General features: G+C 39.0%; 1 pseudogene; it reads right to left on the reverse strand.

The window, feature by feature from the left end:
- Nucleotides 1-6,249: 6,249 nt before the first annotated feature.
- Nucleotides 6,250-6,354, reverse strand: LOC145293531 (U2 spliceosomal RNA; annotated as a pseudogene).
- Nucleotides 6,355-21,088: the final 14,734 nt, after the last annotated feature.

Consider the following 21,088-nt stretch of genomic DNA (forward strand, 5'->3'; position numbering starts at 1 on the left):
CATTTTTGCTACGTTTTCATCGCAAAGTTAAGGGTTATCTTTTTCAATAGGCTGAATTCCTTGCATGGGGCTCTTACGTTCACTATGGAAAGTGAGAAGGACAATTTTCATCCCTACTTGGATGTTCTTGTTGAACGTTTAAGAGTGGGCCTTCTCACTACCATTTATAGGAAGCCCATTTTTACTGGCTTATATGTGAACTGGTCGTCCTTTCTGCCCTAATCACGCCAGGTCGGCTTAATTAATACGCTGGTATATAGAACTCTCATGATATTTTCAACTAATAGATTAGACCGAACTTGATATGATCAGAGAAATATTTATCAATAAGGGTTATTCCTCAGACCTTATTGAAGACTGCATTGACAAGACGGTTTATGATTTTAAATACCCCCAAAAGTTTGGGCCTGCGAAGTGCCCGGTTCATTTAAAATTACCATGGATGTGGGACAAGAGTATTAAATCGTAAAAACAGTGTGTTAGAAGTGTTTGCAAGCGCTTTTGTTCTGTTTCCTTGCGTTTGGTATACACTACGCGACCTGCTTTTCCTTATTTCGCAAAGATAGTTTGCCTTGCACCCAAATTAGTAATGTTGTTTACCAATTTAAACGTCAGTGCGATGCTGGTTATGTTGGGCGAACATCTTTGCATTTACTAACATGTATACACCAACACGTTCCATCTAAAATCAGACAGGGATTGTAGGATCTGGTAGTCTTCCTCCTCTTGTAGCTTTGGACTCTGCCATTGGCCAGCATTTGGTTTACAATCTATGCTGCGCTGATAAATATGAAATAGAGTGGTTCGAGGTATTGCACAGAGCAGATTCCAGTGTTAAGACACCTTATAGGTACCTCACCACGTGGGGAATTATCCGGCCACGTGGAGATATTCATTTATTGAAAAGTAAGCCTTTCTTTTGAAGTCGCCGTCGTTATTGCTTTTATGCGTTGTTGTTGTTGATTTATTTATATATTGACTGTTATTGTTAAAATTTCATTTATTATTATTACCGTTTTTAACGGGCTTCAGCTATGACCGTCGCAGGCCGTACGCCGCCTCCATTAGATAATGATGAAACAGGGACGGAAGTTTCTCTTCGCACCCCTACAAATTCGGAATGGAACAAGCCGAAAGTAACAATTAATGTCACTAAATTCGTCGAAAAGGCTAAAGGATACAAGCACCTTGTTGCTGACAATTGTTTACTCGTGGACTTACCAAACTTAGAGATTATAAGAAAGAAAAGCCGTGTCGTCTTCATGGTCGACAGGAAGACTAAAAAAGTGATTAGAGCAAGATCGGAAATTGTCTTCAAGCTGCTGGCAACAGTGGGTCATAGACCTCAGCGTATCATAAAATGTGAAGGTTACAATACCTGGAATACCCTTTTTTTCTACGGAAGACGAGTGCGTAAAAATCTCCCAAACAGAGATTATCCCACCAGAATACGTTTTACGCACTGAATACATGGGGGAAACAAGGACAACAGTCTCTATCTTCAATGTACCGTTTCATGTGGAGGGTGAGCACTTTGGCGCATTCCTCCTTAAATTTGCTGATATAGTGGCAGTAACAAACGAGGAGTACCAAGGTATTTGAACGTTTGAGATTTTACTGGACAAAGAAGGGTTTACCAAAATCTCTTACCACTTGGATGTAGGGGGCGAGAAACTCCCTATCATCGTTGCGGGCAGACAGTCGCTTTGTTGGGCGTGTGGTGAGATATGGCACATCACCATGGAGTGTCCCCAAAGAAGACTGTAACCAAACCAGAAGACTAGAGTGAGACAACATTTAGGAGTTTCCATGTCCGTGAGGATTCCCCGCCCTCTTCTCAAGCAATTGCTAAAGAAGAAACTACCCTGAAGGATCCTGATCGTGAGCCCTGGCAAATTGTATCCAGGAAGAAGAGCCCTGGCCACCTTACTCTAGACCAAATGCGGGATGAGGCCATCTTAATAAATGACCATGGTAGGGATATGTCGAGGTTGTTAACCTCAAAAAGAAACTGGATGTCTTAAGAATGAACACTCCTGAATCCACCATCAATCCACAATTATCGCTCCCCTCCAAAATCCCACAATCTTCTTTTCCCCTCCAAAATTCTAAATCCCCAGTGAAACCGTCGACATCTAAAGACTCTGCCCAGTACCCTACAAAACCAAAACTTTGTTCATCTACAAGAGTTATGCCCTCTCCTGTCTCGGTTGCCATACCTCAGCAGCTCCCCTAATTAATTTCCCTTAGTCCTCTAAAAAGAATAAAATCAGCCCCCTCCACGGTTCCGGAAATTCCGTGACTTCGTTGAATACTCCGCATGCATCCTCCGCCAAGTCCCTGCCAGTGGTGCAGACCTTTAGGAACACTGAAAAGTCCACCCCTTCTCAGAAAAGAGCGCGGATCCCTTCCCTGGAAAACAAAAAAAGAAAAGGGCACTTTACCTTTTCGTTAAAAAACATTTGTCAGCGAGCCGCAGATTAACAACGCGCATTACTTTAAAAATGGTGATCTGATGAAACTAATCGATTTCAGGGAGGTGGCTAGAATGACAGTCGAAGACCCCTGCAATTTTCCGAATGCAAAACGAGTATTGACTGTAATCGGGAAGTGAGTGAAAATTAATGACTTATGGGTAATGCTGGAGGAAGCAAATAAAGCTTTTGAACGTTAACCTCTAATTATATTCAAAGACTCTGACATCAGAAATTTAAGATAATGTTGTGTTGGGCGGGTGCCCGTAAAGATGCACCCTTCCCTGTATAGGATAGCTAAACTAACCTATCCCTTGCATGTTGGCGGTATCTCCCGTGACGGGCTAATCGATACGCAGATGGGTACCTATTCACACGGGAAAGCCATCGGCACGCTGATGACAGCGATTGTTTCTGAAACCCAACCCTGAGGCACCATAATGGATCTCCAACTTGCCAGCATAAATGTGCGAGGTCTGAGGGCTGACTCGCGAAAATTTCGACTAAAGTTGCATCTGCAACACCTCGGAGTAAATGTCTGTGGTGTTCAAGAAACTCATCTCATTCCGGGTGACCATTTGAGTGCGCTGTCTAGGAGCTATAGCGGCTTGTCACCGTACTTTAATTTTCGCTCGATATGGGTTTCTTGGCTAGTGAAAAGGTCTTTGGATGCGTCGTGTGACCCGTGCTTCATGGATCCGGAATGAGGAGTGTGCAATTTGGATGTTACCATGAAAGGTAGGACTTTTCGTTTTATCAGTGTTTATGCGCCTAATGGTCATAGTGAGCTTGCCCATTTACTTCTTCGAATTTAGCAGTTTATGAGTACTTTCCGAACCGTTATCTTAGCGGGAGACTGGAATGCGGTCCTTGATCACGAGTTAGATAGCTTGGGGTTAATACCAAGATCGGGATGATGTACATTTTCGCAATTTTCTTGATAAGTTTGATCTCATTGATAAATTCCGGAATGAAAGGCCCTGTGATGTAGTGTGGACTTGCACTGGTATCCGCGGCTCCGGTACGGTACAACTTTCGGGTTATATTGACCGGTCCTTAGGCGAGTTTATGTAGGAGTATAAGATTGTTAGTTTCCATAACATAGTTTACTCGGATTACCGACTTGTTCGCGTTCGGCGAAACTTAGATAGACCTAAGCCTAAGTTGGCCGGTTACTGGAAGCTCAACAATGCGTTGTTTGATGTACAGGGCTACCGGGACAGGTTACTACTAACCCTACAGCGGGGATTGACGGGAGTTGTTATTGGGAATAGGTGGTGGGCCAATCTAAAGGATGCCATTAGGTCCTATTCTGTTAATTTTAGCAAACGACTCAACCAATAATCTAGGGCAGCTAAGGCGACACTACAGTCTAGTTTAGATCGGGCGGTGGAAGATGGGGATCGTGTTTATGTAAACATAATTAAGGCTCAGCTTGCCCTTGACAGAAAAGGAACACCAGGCTTCAGCGATTAGAGCTAGGCTTAAAAGAATGACCCAGGTGGCAACAAACATGCCGGCTGATTTGCGAACGGAAGAACTTCAACAAGCGGCCGATCGACACATCGCGCAAGTAATATTGCTGGATAGACGAACCGTGACCACAAACGAAGGTGTTCCGGAGGTGTGTAGGTCGCACTTTAAGGAGCTTTTTACCAGAAAACCCGGTCTGTGATTGGAACAGTTCGACACATATTTGGCTGACTTTCCTCGCCTTTCAGCGACAGAAGTGGCTAGGTGCGAAGTGGGTATAATGGAGTATTAGCTCATCGACCCCCTTGAAGCGAGTTGATGTTGACGAGTCTCCGGGGACCGATGGTCTGCCTTACGAAGTGTATTTGTAAGATGTCGCACATCTTTGTTCCCTTGCTGGCAGTTTTAGTTAACTTGGGGTTGAAGAATGGCCCAATCCCCATATACTTTACCATGGCTATCCTGAAACTGTTACACATAAAAAAGATGATGGGGATGGGTTAGATAATTATCGGCCCTTAATAATGCTTGATGCAGAGTTGGAAATTTTGGCCAAGGCTAATCGTCTGCAACTGGTCCTGGCTGGCCTGATTAGCCATGAGCAAACTTGTGCCGTGAAAGGTAAGACTATTCAGAATAATCTGCATTCTATACGCTTGATCATAGAAAAAGTCGTTTACAAATAGGCGAACTTGCCAAGCCAGCTGAGTGAAGTCTCTTACTGACCCAGAGAGCATATCGAATTACCAGCCAGGCCAAATATGCCTAGTTGTTAGTGAGACACCCCACCCATGCGGCCAATGCCAGATCGAACAACGCTGCCCCGTCGTTAAAGTTAGACCCTCAGTTGTATCCTCCCCAACGAATCTCCTTACTAATACTTGATATAATGCCTTTAAGGACAAAAGCAGGGTGTCAGAAAGGTGTTCTTTTACCCTTAGAAGGAGCTTCAAAGTGCGGCGACACTCTCGATAGAATGAATATTCAATTCGAGGTAATCTGTGAGCCTCCCCCTCACTCGAATGCACACTTTTCAACGTCGGGAAGACTTTCTGGGCGTCCTCCTTCCAGAATCCACCATTTCCATCAACTTGCGTACACATTCGATCAAGAAAGTACAGACGAAGTGTGTGTTGACGAATCACCACGTTTGGCACACCCAGACCGCCCTCAGAAGGATGGAGAAAACAAAGCTCACGACTACAATGCCTCCCCACAGGACAGAGTTAGACACCAGGGTCGTTTTTTAACGTCGAGAAAGGGAACAAAAATAAAAAAAAATTGTCTCAGTCGTGAAGGAGTTCTCCTCCACTGACAAAGAACAAGAAATTGAAGTGCAGCATCTGAAGAACAGATACTACGCTGTGATATTGTCTTATATGTTACTTAAGAAGATCGTTTAAATATAACTACTTATTTATCAAACATTATTTTATAAGATAAGACAAAACGTGAATTGTTTCAATTTGACAATTTAAAAAATAAAACAAAAATTATAATGGTTCAATTCAGTTTAGGATTATCATTTTAAAACACCGGCTTCTGAGGTGTCATTATTAATCAACTAATGACTACAGTAGTTTTTTTTTCTGAAAACCTGGCCATTTTAATTGTGTTTTATGTTACTCTTTGTCTCTGTGCGAAGTGTTTAGTTGAACGGTTCTGTGGAAGTTCGTTTGAGTTCGAATAAATCCGACTATGAAGCCACACGAAATTGTAGAAGTTTGCCTCTTGTACACATCAGATGTCTCTCTCGTCGCATACGCTAATATCTGGAATGTTGGTTTAAGAAGAAAATTAATATAATTTTAATCAAGAAAAAGAACAAGAAAACAGAAGATCAAAAAGAATAATACAAAAAAGAAAACAACGACAGGGAAAAGAGTATAAAAAATCGTTGTCACCTCGCTAATAGGACTGCAGAAATTCGACCGACTGATAAGTCTAGTATTTTAAATAACAGAAATACTATTCACACTGCAGGATCAAAGCTAAAGAAGAAATAGTTATAGAAGAAACAAGGCCGATAGCCATTAGTCGCGTGCTCTCGTGTAATGAATGAATGCGTGAATGTATGATTGACATGAAAATCTTAAAGATAAACTAAAATGACCGAAAAATGGGCTGAAATGACTTAAATAAATAAAAAGTAAATGACTTAGAATGACTTAAGGATGAAGTGAATGACCTTAAGAAGGACTTGAATGATTAAAAAATAACTGGAATCCTTCAAAAACAACTTGAATGGCTTTGAGACTGACAAGTTGTAAAGTGGGTGATCATTTTACATTAAATTAATACAGAAAAGTGATCCCACATTTTATATCACAAAGTTACAAACTTAAGTACACCATGTAGTAGGAACAGATACTACACGTTGATCTTGGCCAAAAAGCCAAGAAAATAATATTTATTTGCTCCCCAACTGAGCAAATTAGGCACAAGGCCGATTTTTAATGTGAGGAGTGAAGGGGAAATGGGGACCAATTCCCCGGGGACTAGGGGAGCTGGAGAGTGATAATTGGTATGAAGGGTTGGTATTTATTTGCTCCACCACCAAGCAAATTAAACACAAGGCCGATTTTTAATGCGAGGAGTGAAGGGGATATGGGGGCCAACTCCCCGGGGAGTAGGGGAGCTTGATAGTGACAATTGGTATGAAGTGTTGCCCCTACATTGACCAATGTACTATATGTAGGGTTGGCCCTACATATGATCTTTGCTTGCAGTACCTGCCGGGACAGATACTGCACTTTGGTATTGGTCAAAAGGCCAAGAAAAGATTAAAAAGCTAAGAACAGCACCTATTAACAACAGACTTTTTATCTTAACCAGAAAGGTCAAGCACAAAAGTGTTACGGACAGACCGACCGACCGACCGACCGACCGACGGAGTGACTTATAGAGTCGCTTGCACGCAACTAAAAATACCGTGTGTAGATACATTCATTTAAGATTTTGGCTTTTTAGTTCCTCCCCATCTTTCTTTCTCTCTTACTTTCTCTCCCTCGTGCTCTCACTTTTTTCTATTTTTATCTTTTTTCATCTTCCTCTTTCCAGTCGTTTGCCAACCACAGCTTACGTGTACCAACAGTTGCAATAAAACTGAGGTGCGCATTAAACACGGTTTATTATAAAACATGATATACAAGAAAACGATTGCTGTATCTGCTTTTGTAAAATTTTGCAGCTTATTCGTTGATTTACCTAAGTCCCAACTTATTCCCCTCCTCCTCTCTCTCTTCTCTTTCTTTCTTTCTGTCAATCTTTTCTTTTCCAACCACTGCTGCCATGTATGGAATAGTTTCAACAATAAAACACGGTTTATTGCTAAACCTAAGCAATTGCAAAACAAGTTGTCATGGGCACAGCGCCCGTATTCGTTGTTATAGAGTTTATTTATCTGGACTATTGCGTATAGGCGTAAAAGCATTGCGAGAAGCCGACTCATTTTATCATTGTCTTATATTGTTAGAGAACGGATTAAGAGAGAGAAAGAGAGAGAGAGAGTAAGGTGTGTAAATTAGATTGAAACACGTTGATCGGAAGTCAGGATTAGCTGATCGGATTGCGTGTGAGTCACGTTATCAGGTTAGCTGAATCGTGGAGATTTGGTTTGGGCGTAGAACGCGACGGACGGCTTGTCAGACGTCTTCTCCCCATTCACTGCTGGGGACGCTGATGTGTGTAGAAATAAAACCTAGAAGAAGAAACCACGCAGGCCAGGGATTCACTTTCCATCTTCTGCGAGACATCTGGAAAGTGCAATAACAACTATAAAACAAATTCATCGTGTTGGAGTAAATGAACCTTCATCTAAAACGAGTACCGTCACCCCTCCAAGACACGAGATGTTCCAGATGGACCAACATCGACGCCGCAGAATGTATGTCTTTTTTTTTATTACATTTTCACCCCAAACAAGGCACATTGCCACTTTGGTGTAGGGGGCTACTATCAGGGGAAACATCTACTGGGGTACTATGTAGGGATTAGGGCAGCGAGATGTTGGTTCACGTTGCACTTGAACTTATGCATGTCAGTACAGTTGGGGAAGCAGTGACCCGGAATGGAATTCCAAAGTCTAGCAGTTCTGGGGAAGAAACTACTGGAGTAGAAGGATCTTTTACATCTAGAGATCTCTACAGTGTGGGGGTGGGACTTTGCAGCTTGTCGGGTCTGTCGAGGGTGTTCACGTCGTGGGGGCACAAGTGCTTGCAGTTCTTCAGAGCATTCACCATTATAATACTTGTAGAACAGGCAGAGGGATGCAACGTTTCGACGATGGGACAGAGGCTGAAGTTTTGATGCCAGTTTAGGGCCTATTAGATTTGCGACTCTCTTTTGAACCCTGTCAAGGAGCGAGAGACTAGTAGCCGATGCACCGGCCCAAATATGACAGCAATACTCCATACATGGGCGAATAGTGGCCTTATAGAGGTACAGGATACTTTCGGGTGTTAAAAGTTTTCTAGCACGGCAGATAGATCCCACCTTCCTTGCAGCGGCCCCGGCAATGCCCTCGATGTAACTGTTCCAACTCATGTTTCCAGTGAACGTTAGGCCAAGGAGCTTGAGAGACGTACTCTCAGATAAAGAGTCGTTGGCCATTGCTATAGGTGGTAGAGAAGGTTTCTTGTAATAATTGAATGAAACCAGTTTTGTCTTGGTGGCATTGAACGTGACTATCCATTTTTGTCCCCATTCCACTACTGATTGGAGGTCATCCTCTAGTGTTTCTGCCATTACTTTAGATATATGTTCGTTTGTTTTCCTGTCGTGCCTGCTATAGAGTGTGGTGTCATCAGCATATATCCCCATCTCAGAGGCAAACTTGTCGAGGAGGTCATTTATGAATATCAGGAACAGCAGAGGTCCCAGGATAGATCCTTGGGGCACTCCCGCATTTATATCATATTGTTTAGATGTACGACCGTCGAGGACAACCTGGATTTTTCTCTTATCTAAGAAGGATTTAATTACGTTAAGTATTCTACCAGTGATACCGAAAGATCTAATCTTCCTGAGGAGACCCTCATGCCATACCCTGTCAAAAGCCTTAGATATATCTAGAGCTACCGCTCTTCCCTCTCCCGCTTTGTCCAGTGAATGGTATATGCGTTCAGAGATTACAGTGAGGATGTCTGCCGTGGAACGGGCTTGTCTAAATCCATATTGACGGTCGGTCAGAAGTTTAGCATCTGTAAGGTGCTGGACTAGAGCATGGTTAATTAAGGTCTCAAATATTTTGGCAAAAAGTGGGAGGAGGCTAATAGGGCGATAATTTAATGGGTCAGTTCTTTCGCCAGAATTCTTGAATACTGGTACTACAGAAGCAGTTTTCCAACAGCTCGGAAAGCAAGATTCATTAAGGCATTTGTTGTAGAGTTTGGAGAGAACTGGAGCTACTTCGGCTGAGCACTTTTTTAATAGCACAGCTGGGATGTGGTCGGGTCCACATGCTTTGGAAGTGTCAAGGTTTTTTATGATGGCATGCACCTGAGCAGGGGTGATTTTCAGGTCGTCTAGCGTGGCGTCTGTCCGCATAGGAAATTGAGGTAGGGGGTGGTTTAGAGGGTCCAGTGTGGAGTTTGAGGCAAACCGACTGGCAAGCATGTTAGCCTTCTCGGTTGCTGAGCAAAGAACCTCGTGATTGTTGGTTAGTGGGGGAATTGTTGATTGCCCATTATTTACTACACTGTTGTAGATTTTCCAGAAGTCACGAGTTCCTAGTTTTTGGGCTTCGATGCGTTTTTTCGTGGTTTCCGTAAATTCCCTCTTAGCTGTCGCTATTTCTTTCTTAACGTTACTGCTAGCTTCTATGTACTTCTGTCTGTTTGATCTGGACTTATGTCGATTAAACCTGCGGAATGCATGCTGCCTTTGAGCAATGGCAGTTGCGCAAGTCGAAGTAAACCATTGGGGAGAGTGGGGCTTGCTATAGAATTTCCGCATGGGAACATGCGCTTCGATTGCAGTTTTGAACCATTCAGTGGTCTCGGTTGTACACTGTTCAGCAGGAAGAGAAAAAAATATTTCCCCATGGGGCGTCTCTGATAAGATCTCTGATAGCTTCCCAGTCAGCCTTTTTATAATATCTCGTTGTTTTGAGCACTGGCTCTTCAGTTTTGGGTCTAGAGTTTAGGGCGATTTCAACCATTATCACCGCATGATCAGCGTTCCCAAGTGGGCTGTCGGCTTTCGTTACACAATCATCAGGAACTGTGGTCAAAAACAGATCTAATAGTGATGCGTGTTGTTCTTCCTGATCAGGGAAGCGGGTTGGAAAAGTAACAATTTGCGCTAGGGAGTGAGATACAGAGAAGCTATGAGTTGCGCTGCCTGCTGCATCTGTGTAAGTAGAGAATCCAAGCCAGTTTTTGTGATGGACATTAAAGTCGCCAAATACATGTACTTGGGCGCTAGTGTCGAAGGAGAGTGCTGTGTCTATGCTGTCAGATACTTTGTTTATTATGGTGCAGTCTTGGGTCGAGGGAGAGCGGTAGAGAAAGGAAAAGTAGCTAATGTTGTGTTGCATGATTAGTCTAAAGCACATAAAGGCTTGATCATCCGTTTCTAGGTTTGTTTCTCTAGTCAAGGGAAGGGTATTACGAATGTAAACTCCAAGTCCGTGCATATGTCTGTCAGAGTCCTTACGACAGAGTGGGAGATATCCAGGCATGTTAAAGTAGTTAGAGGGGATGGAGGAGTGTAGGTTAGTCTCACTTAGTGCTAAGATATCCGGGGTATTTGTTAGGAGAAATGCTTCAACATCAGCTAAATTAGTTCTAAGCCCACGGATATTTGTGAATGCAAGCCTCAAGGGAGGAGGCAAGTTGGATTTGTTTGACCCTAAGCCTGGTTTAAGCTTATTTTTAGATTGTACTGCCATCATGTTTTATTTAACGAGTTTCAGTTGGGTTAGGGGAAGCCGAACAGGAGGTTATGCAGAATATCACACATGCATCACAAGTAGACCATCAGCTGACCCTCCATCAACTAGGACTGTGGCCTCAGGAAAGCCCACCGGGGATGAGTGCAGGGTCCCTATCCATGCGCGCCATGGCACTGCAAACATCCCGATATTATTCAACTGTTGATGGAGCAGCCGCTCTAAGCGCTACCAAAGGGTTAGGGCTCCTGTACTACCAGTCGGAAACCGCAGCCAGTAACTGTCAATCCGGTACCCTCAACCCATCGGAGGAAGGTCAACCCAATCTAATTGCTCAGGCATATGTGGTACTCAAGCATTCTCAAGTTCCCAGCTTTAGGGGTGGGGTGTGTCGGGAGTGGGGAAACGGCGTTCATTGCCCTAGACAAGAAACAAGATCTACCACTGGGTGTTTCTGTCGAATCACTGTGATAGTATCTCTGCGCCTGACTAATAGGCAAAGAAGGAGTATTGAAGCCGGGCGATAGGCAGGACCTATCTACTCCTTAAGCATTTTAGGTTTGCAAACCGGTAATTTGATTGAGTCACCAGCTCTAGGAAGGTTGTCATCCAAGACTGAAGAGGCCTCCCTCCTCTTTGGTTTGGTTTCAGAGTTTTCCTTCTCCTAGACGGATGATCTGGAAAGATCTACTGGGTCCGTCACCACTGAGAGGGTTTGCTCCGCGCCTGGGTTCTAATCCAGGTATTTCTGCGACCCCGCGTGGTTAGTTAATGTTATTGGGTTAGTTTGAAGAGGTTATATCTGCTAAAATAGTTACACTCCTCAAAGTGGATTAGGGACATTGTTATTTCATTGTTACTGGATAAAGAGGTTGAGTAGAGCTGATGCAGTGTAAGCAACTATGATTGTAAGGAGGCTTGTTAGGAGATAATGTGGTTTGAGGCTTTCTCTTTTGTATATATATATTTTATTTTTTCCTTTTATTTTTATTTATTTATTTATTTATTTTTTATTCATGTGAGCTTGGGTCTAGTATAATATTAGAGTGTGAGTAGGTGTTAAGAATTGAACTACGAGTTGTGCCCAAGCTATATTTTAGATGATAGCAGGGCATGAGATGCGAGTGCAAATATAGTACGGGTAAAAACAGTAAGTTTTGAGTCATGTGTAATTTGGTAAATAGATATATGGGCTGGTTTTAGTAGGTAACCTGGTTAAAAAAGGCATTACTATGCTTCCATTTCCATTGTTACTGGGAGAGGGTATAGGGAAAAATTCGTGCTGTGAAAGCAGCTAAATTTGCTACAGTATTGGATTTGGGAGAGACGAGTTAATGTATGGTTAGATATAGTTTTGTAAGTTTAGGAATGGATGATTAGATATGGTTTAGTAGGTTTAGGATGAGGATAAAGTGTTAGGGTATGATTTACTTAATATTAGAAATTCTGATTTGGTGCCCAAACCGAATATTTAGTAAGACTGAAAGATAAGATATGCTCAGTATAGATACAAGAGAACATTTGATATGGAGTACAGTTATACCTGATAGATATAGGTTATTGCATATGTTGTAAATATAGTTAAATATAGATGGATGGATAAGTAGTAATGTATACGAATGCATGGAATTTTGGACACTTTGAGTAAGTTGCCTTTAGACTACAACGAAGGAGAATGACTTCGCCTTTCTCTTAATATCCAGAAGTTTTTATTTCAATGAGTACCGGTTTAGTTTGTGTAATGATTATTGCAATACTATCTCTTAATAAAGAGATATTAATGGTTGCTGTTCATTATAGATTACTTTAAGTCAATGTATAGGACTATGGCTAGTAAGTATTTACTTAGAAGCTTGGTTATGGGTTAGGAGTTTTAATCAGGGGCATTCCTAGGAAATTTTGGTTGTTAATGGGTATCGATTTTCGAGTCTGTTAGGGTCAAAGGCGGAGAGCAAGGACCTCTCTAAGTTACGTGAAATGGATTAGGTTTAGTGGCAACTTGAGAAATAGAGCAGTTTGATTTGTTAGTGATCAGGAGAAAGAGAATTTAAGTAAAAATAAAAAGGTTTGTCATGCAAAAGAAACGATGCAGTCATCTTGGAGGTAAAATATCTATAGGGGGTACTTAGTATACAACCAGCAGTATTTTTCAGTTTTGAGAGGAATTTTAGGTGCAATAGTTTCATGGTTTGTTGTACAAGTCCGTAGTCTAGGTCAGGGACGAAGCACTTCTAATATTGCAACTGGGTGTATCTAATTTTAATAGTAGTTGAATAGAGTATTATGAGGTGTTCTACTTAGCTTATGGATAGAAAGGAAATTTAAGGTAATATTCAGAGTGATATAAGCAATTTCATGAGGATCAGATATATGATCACTGGATGTTATGCTGCTCAGAAGAATTCTTGTATCTATTCAGAAGGATGTCTTGGTGATATAAGGTCTGATACATTAAGAGTCTGAGGATACATGAGGTTGTGAGCTGATGAGGATTCAGTACAGGCGATTATATATAGTTAACAAAGGTGGTTTAGTTAGTACGCACATATTGTACATATAAGTATACTGCTTCAGTTCTATCCTCTATTGTAAAGGAAACCCCGTCTGCATTTCGATTGGCAATTTTGTCAAAAGAGGAGATTTAAAACAGCTTATCTAATTTTTCGTATTTTGATGAAATGATGGATCAAGAGCAAAGGTGTCCGGAAAGGAAATGGCAGTGTACAAGTAAGGGGGGAGGGCCACTGATATCTTATTAGCGTTATTTTAATTGAGAAAATTAACAAAAAAAAAATCGCCTTGCGATGGCTGATTTATATTAAGTAACGTACTTAAATAAAGTTTTCATATCCTCTAAATAAATACGCATAATTTCTTTGTTTTTCTTTTTTTTTTTAACCGAGTTTATATTTACTATAGCATTGACTTATTTAAGTGAGATGGGTTTTGTAAACTGCGAAATGGTCTATTTAAATGGTGAAAATTATCGGTTACAATATGCCTGGAAATGTAAAGAATATTTGCTTTAAATTTCATGCTAAACAGTTAAAGATTTTACTTATCTTTGGTTTTCTTTTCTTGGACACTCGAGACTAAAGACCAGGGTGGTCGTTTCTCTTGGCCCCGAAAGGTCAAATGGCATTTGTGGTACCAAGATGCTATCTAATTCAGTAGAGGACTGGGTAGGCTACTTTAGGGGGAGGGGGTCACTTGGTGAAAAGATGCTTCCTCGCTTGTGTATCGTTTTCAGAGATATTAATGTTAACAATTGAAATACGCGTTCCAAACAAATATGATGGAAATAAAATAATAGCATATATAACATAAAATAATAGCATATATAACGTACAAGGTGAAAAGCGGAAAAACTGAAAAGGAAATGTGTAGTTACTACAGCTTTCGAAAAGAATTTAAATCATATTCACCGTAAGGATTTGTTGAAATAAGTTAAACCGCCGAAACTGTCTGAAAATACATGTACCACACACACATACACAAGACATATGAACACATCATTTAATAGACTGGACCACTAGACGATCACACACGATCCCCTTTATGATTCGCCACCCTTTATTAGAGATAACAACGCAACAATATTATCATATTCGAGAACGTGTTATCGGTTCGCTGCGCATCATCTTGGTAGGTTCAACTTTTTAAGTGTAATGCTGGCTCTCTGCGGTTGAAAATATATTGAAAGAACTATGTTGTTTGTTTAGCACAGGATTGATCAGAGCCAAGTAGATATTGAACAGGTTAGTAGCCGGGCTGGCTGAGGGCTGTCTGCCAACATGGCTGTTCTAGTCGATTAAACAAATTTGCTATATTGTACATCATTGGAGTTCAATATTAAAAAAAATAATGAATTGAAAACAGATTTAATGTACAATAATGGAATTACAAATGGATTAATTTAAAATTATTTTTTATTTATTATAAGATTTTGTCGACCCTATTATAATTAATAGGGATCAAATATTCAGCAGTATGAATTATCTACAATGAACTCTGATTATTCGAAAAACATTTAATTCATTTAGGATATAAAGAGAATCTCCGCTTATCTCGATATTTGTTTTCAGTCGTCCTCTGCATACACCTCCCTTGCCACTGGTATTTAACAATGTCGACTCAGGAGCGATGTGATTGGAGATTGCGCAACTCCTGCAACAAAGATTTAACTTGCAGGTATCCATGGTTTGTTAAAGACTGAAGGAGATTGTTGTTGTTTTCTAAAGAGAATCACTAAGTCTGTATTTGTGTGCGTTTAAATAAAACTCAGAGAATAACAATTATACCATTACACATCTTATATAACCTGGTTTGTAAACACATTGTAAAAATATTATACATTATTGGTAAAAGAAGCTGAATTGATCAAGTATAATGAAGCACACCAGAAACAGCAAAAAGTAAAAAAAAAAAAAAAATCAGAGCGTCCATAGTAACCTACCAAAGTCATCATTACACAACCTAGAAGCGGATATTTATCGTAGAGTGATATTTTCGGATGAATTCAAATTTCAAATCCGTCACTTTATTTCGAGACTCTCTGTAAACAATATTGGAGTATGTATTATCTTGATGTAACTAGAGAATGACTCAATGCATTGAAAATCAGAAAAAAATACATTATTTACTCGTAGTTGCTTCATAAACAACACCGAAGATAATAAAATATAAGGTATTTTTTAATTGTTTCCTGCCATTATATGTAACCTAATTTTACATGCATACAAGAAGTCAGAGAAAATGTGTTTTTATATGAGTCTAGCCTGGGTGCACGACGTTGCCCGTGTGTTTGGAGGTGTGTGTTGAGCCAAAAGAAAAAGTGGTAGTAGACAGGTAGGCTCGAAACCGTGACGCGAAGGCGGAAGAGAAAGTGAAAGAAAACCTGAGCTTTTACCGCTAATCCACTACGCGACTTGAGACTAAAGCGTTCAAATTTAACGTAATCAAGATGACTTGCAGAAATGGCGTTGCTTTTAAACATCCAACGAGAGAAATTAGACACAAGGTCGTTTTTTAATCGGGAGGGGGAAGCTCCTCCCGAATAGGAGAACTCTGGCAGTATCCAAATAAATAGTAATTGTTTCAGTATGAACGGTTTCCCCTACATTGAGCAGGGACGAATTAAAGACCAGATACTAACAGGCTCGCAGGCCAGGCGGCTGCGTTCTAATAAGTTTAGCTTTATTCATACGAAAAAGACAAATACAAACTAGAGACAACGGCACGGTGGGAATTTGGTTTAACTCGATCAAAAAAAGACAATGCCCCTTTGCGAATGCGAGACATTACGATATGGAATGTATGTACAATCTTCTTGCGGAATCTAAGCGACGCTAAAAGACTGTCGTATAACGTCTTTCGTGGACATGCACACACGCTCGAGCCCATTTTGCCTTTTATCTATTAGATAACTGAGGTTTGGAAATACTTTTAAATTGTTTAATGCGGAAAAAGAGAAAGTTATTCTTGTGAGTTAAATAAAGAGTTTTGTTTAAAGCATGGGCAGATTCTTGCGCTCGACAAGACGTAAGAACTTATGTGAAAGTTACATCGACTGAAACGCTGTAGACATGACGTACAAGATAAGAAGGCAAGTTCGATGGATCCAAATCATAAAGTTTATCAATCCTCGGGTTAATAATTATGAAATGCAATGTAAAGCCAGAGTTTAGAAGAATATTCCATCACCAAACGTGTAAGATTGGATAGGAACATCTGCAACATATTCGGATTTATATTGCTGCTATTTTCTTTATAGCAAAACGAAGACGAAACGTGATCGCGTGTAGGTTATGAGTTGATCAAGTACGGAAATGAAAAAAAAAAAAAAAAACAGAAACGCTCGCCTTTTTCCGACGAATGACATATTACTGTATCCTTCTGATAAGATTTATTCTGTTTGAACCGAGCGCATATACTGAATGACATCACCTAATCTATATTAATTTGGTTCGATATTGGATGACTCGGAATATATTGACCAATGTTATTTTGTTTCAGTGATATGTCTTGACCCCATTGTCAGTTGATCTGTTGTTCAATATGCCAGCTTGTTTATTAGGTTATATATATATATATATATATATATATATATATATATATATATATATATATATATATTATATTAAGTATATATATATATATATATATATTAAGTATGTATATACATACATAAGTGTATATATGTATATATATATATATATATGTATGTATATATAAAGAAAGAGAGAAAGCGGGGAAGAGATTCACAAATATAAAATTATATATATATATGTATATATATATATATATATATATATATATGAATATGTATATATATAGAGAGAGAGGGAGAAAGATAAAAAGAAAGAGAGAGAGTAAGTGTATGTATGCACAAATATAAATGTTCTTATTTATTAAAGATATCATACTCAGAAAGCCTCTATAAAAAATAAAACTAAGCACTTTATCAGGAATTTAGAAAATGTTATTCGTATTATTTGGATTCATCAGAATACTATTCGTTGTAGCATTCGAAACATTTCGGTCGATGTAACCTCCTGCTATTTTCAGCTGTGTCTTGTCGAAATAAGAATGTTTGTGTCAAATTTGGGAATGTTAACGGATCTTTTAAAAGAACTCTTTATTTATCTTATGGGCATAGCATTCCCTTGCCCCCTCAGCCATGACAGGATAGAGTGTTCAATAGTATACCTTATTTTAACTATAACATTTGGCTCATATATTTCTGACCACACATCAATCGAATAATAATCACTTGTTTTAACCTATACAGATTATTTTTGGATCAATATTTTGAATCTGATTACTATAAATGCATTCATGATCTCATGATTATTAGAAATGTATCTTTCCTATCTATAAACTAACTTACTTAGCAAACTAAACATTAACATTTCTAAACATTATGATCAATATAGAATTTATAATGTTACGATCAACGACTATTCCCTATTCTAATTTAATATTAATTTTTTCTTCCACAACTTATTATATAATATAGCTGTATGCTCTTTTTAATAATTCTACAATTCAATACTATATTATGTGAGATACTTACCTCCATTCATTATAAATATAAATTTAGATATATCTTGATATCATATTTGCTATCAGTATCTACATTAATTTGGTCTATTTAATTATTTTATAAAGTTTTACCATTGTTATTCTGTATAAATGTAAATTTCTATATATGTATATATTAATAATGGCAAGTAATCTTCGATAGATTAATGAAGGAAACAGTATACATAGTCACTAGTTTTGTCTTACCACCTATTCGTTGGTGACTATATCCCACCAATTGATGCCCATGATACGTCGCAAGCATCGGAGATGGTAGACGTTCAGTCTTTTCTCGTGACGAGCATACTTGGTCCAATACTCTGCTCCATACAGTAGGACACTCAGAACACAGCATTTGTAGATTCGGCATTTTGCGCGAGAAGTGAGGTATTTATTGAACCATTCTCTTTCACGTAGTCGGTTGAAAGTAGACGCTCCTCTACCTATGCGCGTTTGTAGATCCTATTCAATGGGTACTCCCTTGTAGATGTTTGATCAAAGATTCACGAAGTTCTCGACAGTCTCTAGTTCGTGCCATTGATGGTGATTGGTGATGCGTAACCCTGATGCGTCACGACTGCCTTCTTCGCACTGATTACCAGCGCGAACTCCGCACAAGCGCTCAATTTGTCAAGCAGCGGTTGGGTCAACTTGCGGAGTGCGAGATCAATGCAGCATCGTCTTCAAACAGCAGCTCAAGTATTAGGACTTTTCGAATCTTGGTTTTGGCGCGTAGGCGGGCCAAGCTAAAAAGTTCTCCATCAGAGAGTGTATGAAGGAACACACTGTCTTCGTCCTCGTGATTTCCAAAAGCGTGAAACAGGAGAACTGAGACGATGCCAAACAGTGTGCGTGCCAACACACAACCTTGCTTGACTCCACTGCACACGGAGAAGTTGTCAGACATGTCATCTTCGAAGACGACTGCTGCTGCCATGTTGTCATGCGGCGATCTTGTCAAACTAAGAGAAGTTAGTGGACAGCCCAAATTTTGTAGGATGGCAAACAGATCATCTCTATTGACCATGTAAAAAGCTTTCGTGAAGTCCACAAATGCGACACGGAGAGGTCTACGTTGTTCTTTGCATTTCTTCTGGATATGACGCTCTGAAAATATCATGTCCGTAGTTGAGTGCCCGCTACGGAAGCCGCATTCCGATTCTAGATAAACACGGTTTGCAATCTGCTCGAGCCTTGGAAAAAGCAGTCTGGCAAAGACTTTGCCGGTGACACTGAGTAAAGATATGCCACGGTAGTTATTGCAATATCCGTTGTCTCCTTTCGTGAATAAAGTGACAATTTTAGCATTTTCCCAGCTGTTTGTAAATTTCCCGTTGCGCCAACTGGTGCATAGTAGGTCGTACAAGTGCTGGAGCAGGAACTTGTCGCACTTGAGTAGCTCTGCTGAAATCTCGTCCGTACCTGGGGCCTTCCTTACATCCGTGTTTTGGAGAGCTTCTTCGAGTTCTGACATAATTGTAATAGTGTCCAGTTTGACTAGGGTGTCGAAGTTCGGAGTAGAATTTTAAGCTGTGACTGTGATGTTACGCGGTTTGCCATATAGTACAGAGTAGTGCTCCACCCAGCGTCCAAGTATATATATATATATATATATATATATATATATATATATATATATATATATATATATATATATATAGGAAATTTATTACTGTGAGTCCAGAATGAGTTTACAAATTGTTTCAGCTAGAGGAAAATCCTCAAAGAGAGGAAAAATCCAACTAGCATCATCAGAATTCAGAGATGGACTAAGTTATAAAGTCAAATAAAAATGGAAAGATCGTAGATAAAGGGGAGATAGAAAAGAAGGGGGAGTGGTGGGGAGAGGACGTTGGAGTTTAAAGTAGTAGGAGTGTATTAAAAAAAGAGAGGGGTGTATAATTAAATATTAATTATGTGTAAATTCTTATATACGTGTTTTTTAACGGTTTAAACTTAAAAGACGCTACTTTTGTTGATAACGGCATAAGTAACAGTTAATTTAAAGGATCACCATGGCAACAGGTTGGAGAGTTAATGTTAGTGAAGGAAGGGGTTGAAAATGGGGTTTAAAGTAATTTAGCCGGGCGGGGAGAGATTGAAAGATATTTATTGTTTATAAAATGGAAAGAAAAAGAAAAGGAAAAATAAGTTAATGAATTATACTTTACAGGTCTATTTTGATAGTGTAATGATATATATAATTAAATATAATATATATATATATATATAAAAAATTAGCCGGGCAGGTAGAAATTATACGTTACAGGTTTATTTTAATGAAATAAAATAAAATAGGTGAAGGAACGGGTTGAAAATGGGGTTTAAAGTAATTTAGCCGGGCGGGGAGAGATTGAAAGATATTTATTGTTTATAAAATGGAAAGAAAAAGAAAACGAAAAATAAGTTAATGAATTATACTTTACAGGTTTATTTTGATAGTGTAATGATATATATAATTACATATAATATATATATATATATAAATAAATTAGCCGGGCAGGTAGAAATTATACGTTATAGGTTTATTTTAATGAAATAAAATAAAATAGGTGAAAGCTTAAGTAAGTAACTTAAATAATAGAAAAAAACATTTTTAATAAGTAACACACAAATACAAGCACACGCATAAATATGTACAGCAAATGCACATACGTAAATGGGGGAAAAGCACATTCGTGATCACACATACATATATATATACATATATACATATACATATATACACAAACATACATATACAAACACATATATACATATATGTACACATACACAGATACGTAAAAATACACGCATATATACATATATAAACATATATGCAAATACACATACATCCAGATGTAAACACTTACAAATACATATATATATATATATACATATACATATACATATACCTACATATATATATATAAATATAAATTAGCTGGGAGGGGGGAATTGAAAAATATTTTATAAAAAATTTTTAAATTTTCAGGCGTTTTAGTTGAAGGAAAGAGAGAAGGAGAAAAATATAAATTAATGAATTATAAGTTACAAGTTTATTTTACTAATATAGAAATAGGTAAGAATATCAGTAAGTTAATCAAATAATAATAAATTCATAAAATTATTAGGGCGATATTTATAATAAGTGAATAAAACACATACACACAGAAAAACACACACA

The sequence above is a fragment of the Euprymna scolopes genome, chromosome 14, assembly GCF_053919585.1.
Source record: "Euprymna scolopes isolate OS-2025 chromosome 14, ASM5391958v1, whole genome shotgun sequence".
NCBI classification, from domain to species: Eukaryota; Metazoa; Mollusca; class Cephalopoda; order Sepiida; family Sepiolidae; genus Euprymna; species Euprymna scolopes.